This window comes from Aegilops tauschii, chromosome 2 (assembly GCF_002575655.3).
Source record: "Aegilops tauschii subsp. strangulata cultivar AL8/78 chromosome 2, Aet v6.0, whole genome shotgun sequence".
Classification (NCBI taxonomy): domain Eukaryota; kingdom Viridiplantae; phylum Streptophyta; class Magnoliopsida; order Poales; family Poaceae; genus Aegilops; species Aegilops tauschii.
Window position 1 is genome coordinate 262,032,408 of NC_053036.3, and position 9,610 is coordinate 262,042,017.

Consider the following 9,610-nt stretch of genomic DNA (forward strand, 5'->3'; position numbering starts at 1 on the left):
TTTTCTTTGATTATGTCAAGGTGTGTCCAGCCGGGTCTCACTTTGACCGGCTTAACCTTGGTTTACAATATTGCTAAACGCAATGGGTGTTATAAGGCTGGTAAACCGGAGTTGCGGTACCAACTTTCTCATCCGGATTATCTAAGCCGGAAGTATGCTTGCAGGCCGTTCAGCATGTTCTTACGGCTGTATTCCGGATACTATTGAAGACAAGTCTTTTTCGATTCATATTCCGGGTTATCTAAAATTTATAATTCTCAGGACGGTAAGACGCCTCGAGACTTGTGATTTGCCTTTCTATGCAGGATAATTAAAGGCACCTCTTTTGAGGTTAAGAAAAACAAATGATGGATTATGACCCGGAGAAACATCAAAGAGACAACTTCAAAAGCCTTTAGCATTCAATACGCGCACGATGGCACGGCAGAGATAAGCTGTTGCGCCTACTCTATTACAAAACTCATCAAGTCTGAAAAGGGGTGGAGCATTGTTTGGTAAACCGCCAGCCGAGTTACGATGCCCGCTGAGTTGAAGTCTCCGGATTGTTTCCATCCTCTCCTCCGGCTGATCCCAAGACCTGGAAGGTTGATGACTTCCAGTCGATGCCGCTGAGAGCTTCAAATTGGGCTTCCTCGTCAATTAACCCGGCTGGGTCAATCTCCGGGGCGAAGGTGTGCTGACGAGCCGGCGGGATCAAGTTGAGGGCTTCATAGTGAGGGGTTGGAATCCTCTGATTCTCCGCATCATAACCCGGCTGGTACTTGGTCAGATCTGTGTCGTTCCCGATAAGGGTGGCCACCGAGCGTACAGCCTTCACGCAAGCTGCGAAGTCCTTCTGATCGAAAGCTGAGCCGTCTTCCTTCAAGCTTGGATAGCCAAGGGCGATGTCCACCGGGTCTAACTCCAGCAGGAATGCCTTGGCCCGGCTCAGCGCGGCGATCGCTCCGGCTCTCGCAGAGGCCCGTCGCAGCTCTTGGATCCGCTGAGGCAGAACGGCGAGCCGGCGCAGGACTTCTGCCAGGTGAGTCGGCACCTCGTTGGATAGGGCCACCACGGCTAAGGCACGCTGTGACCCGGTGTAGAGCTGCTCCACCAGGGTATACACGGCCTTTAGCTTGGTGACCACGCTCTGGTTGAGGTTGGCACTTCTCGGACCTATTTAACAGAATCAGATAAGCCGGCGACAAGGATGACTCATGAGATATAAACATTTTAAACTTGCTGAAAGCCGGTGAGGCGACTTACCGAAGATGGCGGCCACCATCTGGGAAACCTGGCGCTTTAGGCCAGAGAGCTCGGCGGTCTTCTCAGAGAGAGCCTTCTCCGCCTGTTCAGCCCGGGTCACCAATGCGGCCTTCTCTTCGGCCCAGGCTTTCCGCTCAGCATCAAATTCTGTCTTCAGCTTCTCTTGAGCGGCGATGCTGGATACAAACTTGGTGTTTGCCTTCTGGGTCTCCATCTCTTGCGTCTTCAGCCGGTTCTTGAGATCCGCAAGGTCCGCCTCTAGCTTCTTGCCAACAGCCTGCATATATTACCGGGTTATTAACAGTTACTATATAAGTCCCAAGCGTTTTCCAAGCAAAGACACTTGGCACTTGGGGGCTAATGCATATTGAACGTATCTATCTACAAACTGCCGGCTCAATGGAGTAAGCCGGAACCTAAGTCTACAACATATTCAATCATAAGTCGTTGACTTGGGGGCTAGCATGGCAAAGGTAACTATGCAGTAAGTAAGAGGACAGCAGAATGATACCTCAGATTTTTGCTGGATCTGGTTTACCATGGTGACCTCTGTGTCCCGGCTCTTGTGTACTTGGCTGATGTAGCCAGAGACGAGCTCTCCAATGCTCAGGTTGGTGTAGTTGGAGAGGTCTAGATTCACCCGGTGGGGCTGCAGCAACTCCCCCTTAGCGGAGCACTTGGCCAGCACGGTCGGTCTCCCCGGCTCAACAAACTCCGTCCGGGTGATTACCACGTCCGGGTCGTCTGCTGGTGGAGCTGAGCCGGAGGCCTCTGGGTTAACCGAAGCTTCTGTAGTTGCCTTGGTAGTTGGGGCAGCGGCCTCTGGCGCCTTGTCGGTTGGAATGGTGGCTTCGGGGGCGGAGGCAGCTGGCGGTTCTTGAGCCGTCACCTCTGGTGCAGGTAAATCCGGCACTCCGGCTGACTTGGTCTTCTTCGCTCTGTTGGTGAGCTTTGCCTGGGCGCTGAAAGGACAGAAACGTTAAGCACAAAAAGAGTAAGTACAGACAAGTATAATATGAGATGGTTGTCATTACCCGGGCGCGGTCTTGAAAGTCGGAAGACTCGACTGCATAGAGTCGCCCGAAGAGGGGGAGGTCTCCTGATAATTGGAGTTAGAAGAGTTGAGTGGCTGACGAATAACACCCGCCAACGGATGAAAGGGGTACAAGTGGGAAATAACCTCAGTTCGGCGCTTCCTTGTTGCGTCGGGTAACCCGGCTGAGAGGTCGGTATCCTTGTTGGTCCGGGTGTGACGCCGGCTTTCATGAACCTGTTGCTTCAAAATAAATTGAGGGTCTTGATAAGCTAAAGGATGTGAAAAGCTTACTTTCCGGGTTACCCTTCGGACTTTCAGCTTTGGCAAGGGCTCCGAGTCGGAGGAAAGTGACATTACCTCTTCAACCACCGGGTTACTTGCGCTGGTGTCATCCTGTCAAATAAGCAAGTATTGATAAGGCAGGACAGCAACAAACAGTGAATATAGCAAGGACTTAAAGACTCAGGGGTTACCTCTGACTCGGAGCTGTCGCTTAATTGCATCAGCTCGGAGGCAGTAGGCCTGCTTCCTTTCCTGCGAAGGGCGGCTTTCTTGGCCGCCTCATGGTCGTATTTGACCCGCCAGAACTTGTCGTCAGCCTGAAAAATACAATGGTGGTTTCATTAGAAGATTCAGGTGAAAGTTATATACAGAAGAAGATTGGATATTCAGATTGGCGGCTTACCGCTGGGGCTGGGTTGGTCTTGCAGAAGGGGGCTAACCCGGTCCTTCCACAGTCTGCCAGGCTCTCGTTCAAGAGAGCCTTGGTCATTTCCTCTGCAACGTCTTCAGGAAGATCATTGCGGCTGTGTTTCTGAGGGTCGTCTTTTCGGCCCGTATACTCACACATTAAGCCGGGGCGGCGGCTCAATGGGATCACCCGCCATGAGACCCAGACCCGGACCAGGTCGATTCCGTTCAGACCATTGCCCAGGAGAGCCTTGATCTTGTTGATAGTGGGAAGCAGAGGCTGGCGCTCCGCTTGAGTCAGTTTGTCCGACAGTGGGTGAGTCGGCTCCAGACGTGTTGGGCGAAAGCCGGGCAGCGGGCTTTCATCAGCCGGGGACGTATCTTGGCAGTAGAACCAATTCATGTTCCAGTCCTTTGGGTGGCTCGGCGGCTCTGCATAAGGGAAAAGGCAGTCCCTACGCTGCTGGATGGAGATACCACCTAACTCCAGACTTTGCCCATTGGCGCACTCATTCTGGCGGTTTAAGTAAAAAAGCTCTCTGAAGAGCAGCAGACTAGGTTCTTCTCCAAGGTAAACCTCGCAGAAGACTTGGAAGTTGCAGATGTTGGACACTGAGTTGGGTCCAATGTCTTGAGGTCGCAAGTCGAAGAAGTTTAGCACGTCCCTAAAAAACTTTGAGCCGGGCGGTGCGAAGCCCCGGCTCATGTGATCCGCAAAAATCACTACCTCCCCATCCTTTGGCTGTGGCCTCTCTTCTGACGGGTCAGGGGCACGGTAGGACATGATGTCTTTCTTGGGCAGATATCCTGACTTAACAAAATCAGCTAGGGTCTCGTTGGTGACATTAGACCTCATCCAGTTACAAGTAATGGGAGCTTTGGGAGGCATGGTGAAAGTCGGCAGTCTATAACAAAAAGGAAAAACGTCCGGGTTAATTATAAGCCGGAGGAGATCTACAGTTGAAAGCTACGACGGCGGCTTATAAAGGGGACTAATGATATATACCTAAGTACAGCGGGTTATTAAGCCGCAGGGGCATTCAGAATAAATTGATTATCTACGGCCTTATCGCATCTAAGCCGGAGGGTTCTACGAAGCATGGTTTTCTGTCAACCGGAAGATTCTACGGCGCGTGGTTTCTTTAAACCGGAATTGTAAACCGCCAAGATTCAATGATTGCAGTTTTTTTTACCAAGTGTGGTAAAACAGGTTTCACATATTGCAGTAACTTTTTTGGATCAAAATGGTCGGGCACAAGAAAAATTTTCTAGACCTAGAAACAGAAGTGAGGGAGTTCTTGGGCTTGAACAAAGTTCTTATGCAGTAAAAGAGAGCTGCTTGCGTGTAAAATGGGTACCAAACAACCACCGCACTAGTTCTATGCAGGTCTAAGATCAAACAGGGGCAGTAACTATGAGAACTACCGAAACTTGCGGGCAATGGCGACGAACACGAAGAACGCGGACGAATCCTACGGCAGATCTACTCTACAGGACAAGCAGGACTTACAAGAGCTGGAGAGTCGCGGAGATCGCCGCGTTTCTCTGGTCAGATCAGGGTGATGCAGCGGCCTGAGCTGGTGACGACGAGGAGACCCGCGGCGGCGACGGCGGTGGAGCTCGAGCAGTACGGGACAGTGAGAGGAGGAAGACGACAGAGGAAGGAGCGTGAGAAGAGCCCGTCGGGCCGGCCTATTTATAAGGCGAGCTAGTAAAGCGGGCGCGAGAATCAAGGAGACCGTGGCGTGGTTATCTCCCCACGGAGCGCCTCGATTTTCAGGATGACAGTAAAGGTAAAGATCCGTTGCGGATCTGGCGGAGTAAAAACGGGCTTAATGACGTCACGGAGGATTATCCGGAGTCCAGAGGATGACGTCACGCCGGGTTATGGCCTTCGCACAAATGGTAAGCCGGAGATTTTTCTGTCGAAAGAATTGAAGATTGACATGAGCCGGCTCAAATCAATCTGGGGCCTAATGTTGAGGATATAGACCTTAGAGTCACCCGCCAGGAGGGGCCGGGTTACTCATATGGTCGTTGCCAGAAGCCCGGAGCCAAGCTTGAAGACGATGGGCCAGAGATGGGCTTAAGACTCGGATATGGCTTAAGGCCCGCAGTTACAATCATTATTATGGTAGAACTTGTAGTGTAAGGCAAGTATAGTTGAGAGTCCGAGCCGGACACTCTTATGAGCCGGCCGGGACTCTGAGGGCTGCTGGGCGTCAGCCTCCCTATATAAAGGGACGACCCGGCAGCAGTTTAGGGACAAGAACAATCTCATCGAGAGCCGGGCATAGCAGTTTAGCTCCCTGGTGATCGTAACCCTAATCAATACCACCTCAACTGGACGTAGGCTTTTACCTTCACCGCAAGGGGCCGAACCAGTATAAACCCTCGTGTTCCTTGTCCCGCATTAACCCCTTCAAGCTTCCTAGCTGCTATGGCTCCACGACTAAGTCCTAGCTCGAGGACATCTGCCGTGACAATTCCACGACAAGGACCATGAGAATCGTGCCTTGCGAATGGAGCTCTTTAATGCCCATTCTGATCACTTGGCCACTCTGACACGGTTTGCACCTGCCGTGCAGGCCGGGTATATGGACATGAGGGACTTGTACCCCGTGCGGTCTGGTCTGCCAGAATGTATGGAATGGCGTGATGTAGGAGGCATCACCCCTCCTCGTGGACCCCGTCTGCCACCGTTTGTTGGACCAAGGCCACACCCGAGTCCTTATGGACCGCAAGCTCCACAGGACCGACTGTTTCCAGATGATCATGTTCAGCTCCCAGGACATGGTGGTGACTTCTATGAAGATTACTACGGAGACGTCTGAGTTGGTAGTAGATCCACTAGTATTGTAACAGTTGTATTCCCCACAGTCCTACGTGTCTTGTGGGATACGACTTGGTGTGTATCACGTTCCGGAGGTGTAGAAAAATAATGTATAGGAGCTTGGAATGCCTCTGATGAGATGTATCGTCTTTCATTGTAGCCGTACTCTAGCCTGGGCTTGTACTAAACTATGTATGGTGTGTATGACCGTTGGTATATATATGTCAGTTTCTATATTACCATGTCATACTGATGATCATCTCTGCATTCCGTGTTATCCATTACATTCCACATTTCCCTGCCAAGATCTAGCCATCCTTGTCTAAACCGTTGTTTTGTTTCTCCTAAGATGGTTAACACCCGCAACAACCCTGCTGTCCAGGCGCAGGGTGAAGCCAATGCAGTTAGGGGGGAGAATCTGCCTCAACCGCCTTCTCTGGCCGAAGTCATGCTGGAGGCAGAAAGAAACAAGCATGAGACTAACCGCTTGCTAGAGCGAATTGAGCAGAATACTACACGTCATCAGAGGAACAACTTGGTGTCCATCAATGACTTTATCAAGTTGTACCCACCGAAGTTTAACCATTCCATCGAGCCCCTCGATGCGGATGATTGGCTTCGCAGCATCACCCATAAGCTACGTTCTGCCAACGTAGCCGAAGCTGATAAGGTTACCTACGCTGCCTATCACCTTGAAGGCCCTGCTAGCCTCTGGTGGGAAAACTTTGAGGCTATGCGCCCAGCCGGCCAAATTACTACTTGGGCTGAATTCAGTGAGGCTTTCCGTGAGCATCACATCCCGGAGGGTCTCATAGATCGTAAGCGGGAAGAATTCTGCAACTTCACCCAAGGCAGACTGACTGTGGATGCATACCGCCGTGAGTTTGGAAATCTAGCACGCTATGCTCCTGAAGAGGTATCCACCGACGCCAAGAAGCAGGCAAGGTTCCGCAAGGGACTTAGCCCCGAGCTTCGCCGTGATCTTCGTCTGCACGAGTGCACCTCTTTCCAGAAATTGGTCAATAAGGCCATCAGTGCTGAGACAGGACAGACTGACTATGACGCTACACGCAAGCACTCTCGCGATTTTGGTTCCTCATCCGGCTCCGGATCTCAGAAGCGCCGGGTCTGGATTCCAAACACTGCTCTGCCACCTAGGTTCACTCCGAGGCCATCCTTCGAGGCGCCTCGCCCCAACCAGCAGTATGCACCGCCCAAGGTCTATGGTGGCCCCGCTGCTAACGCTGCTCCACGCCCCAATGTTGTGACGTGCTTCAAGTGTGGAGAAACGGGTCGCTATTTGTGCGAGTGCCCCCGAAACAACCCCAATCAACCTGGACAGTCCGTTGGCCGTGGTAAGCCAGCAGGAAAGACTTACTACGCCAAGCCAGCCACCACTGCACGTGGCCATGTCAACTACGTTTCAGCTGAAGAAACTCATGAGGATCCCAACGTCGTCCTTGGTACGCTCCTTGTTAATTGCCATCCGGCAACTGTTCTTTTCGATACTGGAGCATCTCATTCATTTATCTCTGAGAGCTATGCTCGATTGCACAACACCACATTTTGTGACATGCCCACCTCCATGGTAATTCAAACCCCTGGTTCTAAGTGGCAAACCTCTAGGATAAGCCATGGAAATGAAATTCTTGTCAACAGATTGGTCTTCCTTGCATCACTAATAGCTCTCAAGTCCTCGGACATAAATATCATCTTGGGTATGGACTGGATGTCAGCTCATTATGCTAAGATTGATTGCTCTACTAGAACTGTTCAATTCACCCATCCGTCGGGCAAGACAGTCAATGTTCTGACCCGAGTGTCTAAGCGTCAGCTTTACTCATTAAATGCCAACCCTCTTCCAGACCTTGAAGATGTTCCGGTAGTCCGTGACTTCCCGGATGTCTTTCCAGAAGAACTGCCAGGTATTCCACCTGACAGGGATGTCGAGTTCGTGATAGACCTTGTTCCAGGAACCGTCCCAATCTCTAGAAGACCTTATAAGATGGCACCCCTAGAGCTAGCCGAGCTTAAGAAACAACTCGATGAGTCCTTGAAAAAGGGTTTCATCCGTCCTAGTTCTTCTCCGTGGGCTTGCCTCGTCCTCTTCGTCAAGAAGAAGGATGGTACGGATCGGATGGTTGTAGATTACCGACCTGTCAACCTAGTCACTATCAAGAACAAGTATCCGCTCCCCAGGATCAATGACCTGTATGATCAGCTCGCTGGATCCTCAGTCTTCTCTAAAATGGATTTGAGGTTGGGCTACCATCAAATCAAAATCAACAACGGGGACATTCCTAAAACGGCCTTTGTTACTCGTTATGGCCAATACGAGTATACCGTCATGTCTTTCGGTTTACCCAATGCTCCAGCCACCTTCTCTCGGTTAATGAACTCAATCTTCATGGAGTATTTGGATAAATTCGTCGTAGTATACCTCGATGATATACTCATCTACTCCAAGAATGAGGAAGAACATGCCGAGCATCTAAGGCTAGTATTGACGAAACTTCGAGAGCATCGCCTTTATGCTAAATTCTCTAAGTGTGAATTCTGGTTGCCAGAAGTGACCTATCTAGGCCATGTAATCTCTGGTAAGGGTATTGCTGTCAATCCCGAGCGAGTTCAAGCCATCCTTGACTGGACTCCACCTGAATCGGTCAAGCAAGTTCGGAGTTTCCTTGGCTTAGCGAGCTACTGTCGCCGCTTCGTCGAGAATTTCTCCAAGGTTGCTAAACCTCTAACTGAACTCCTCAAGAAAGATAAAAAGTTCGAGTGGACCCCACAGTGCGAGTTCAGCTTTCAGGAACTAAAAAGACGCCTGACATCTGCTCCCGTACTCATACCACCAGATTTTTCTAAGGACTTTGTTATATATTGCGACGCCTCGCGACAAGGACTAGGTTGCATACTCATGCAAGATCGTCACGTGATTGCCTACACTTCCCGACAGTTGCGTCCACATGAGGATAATTATCCCACACATGATCTAGAGCTTGCAGCCGTAGTCCATGCACTCAAAACATGGCGACATTACCTTCTCGGTAATCGTTGCGAGATTTTCACTGATCACCAAAGTCTGAAATACATCTTCACCCAACCGGATTTGAATCTCAGGCAAAGACGTTGGGTCGAGTTGATCACAGATTACGACTTAGGAATAACTTACACCCCGGGCAAAGCCAACGTCATGGCTGATGCGCTAAGCCGTAAATCTTACTGTAACAACTTGATGTTACAACAAAGTCAACCACTTCTCCACGAGGAATTCTGTAAGCTTAACCTTCACAGTGTTCCTCGAGGGTTCCTATCCACCCTGGTGGTGAAACCTACCCTTACGGATCAGATCATCAAAGCTCAGAAGGTAGATCCGGGAATCTCCCGTATTAAGAGAAACATCAAGAAAGGAGTTGCGGATTGTTTCTCCGTTGATGACCAAGGTGTTGTGTTCTTTGGAGACCACCTAGTGGTTCCCAAGGTACGCAACCTGAGGCGATTGATCCTTAAGGAAGCTCATGAATCTCCTCTCACCATTCATCCCGGTAGTACTAAAATGTATCAAGACCTACGCCAGAGGTTTTGGTGGACTAGGATGAAGAGAGAAATTGCTCAATACATTGCTAATTGCGACGTCTGCCGTCGTGTTAAAGCAGAGCATCAACGGCCTGCTGGCACCCTTCAGCCTTTGGCTATTCCTGAATGGAAATGGGATAAAATCGGTATGGATTTCATTACCGGGTTTCCCAGGACCAGGAGAGGGAATAATGCTATCTTCGTTGTTGTCGATCGTCTTTCCAAAGTAG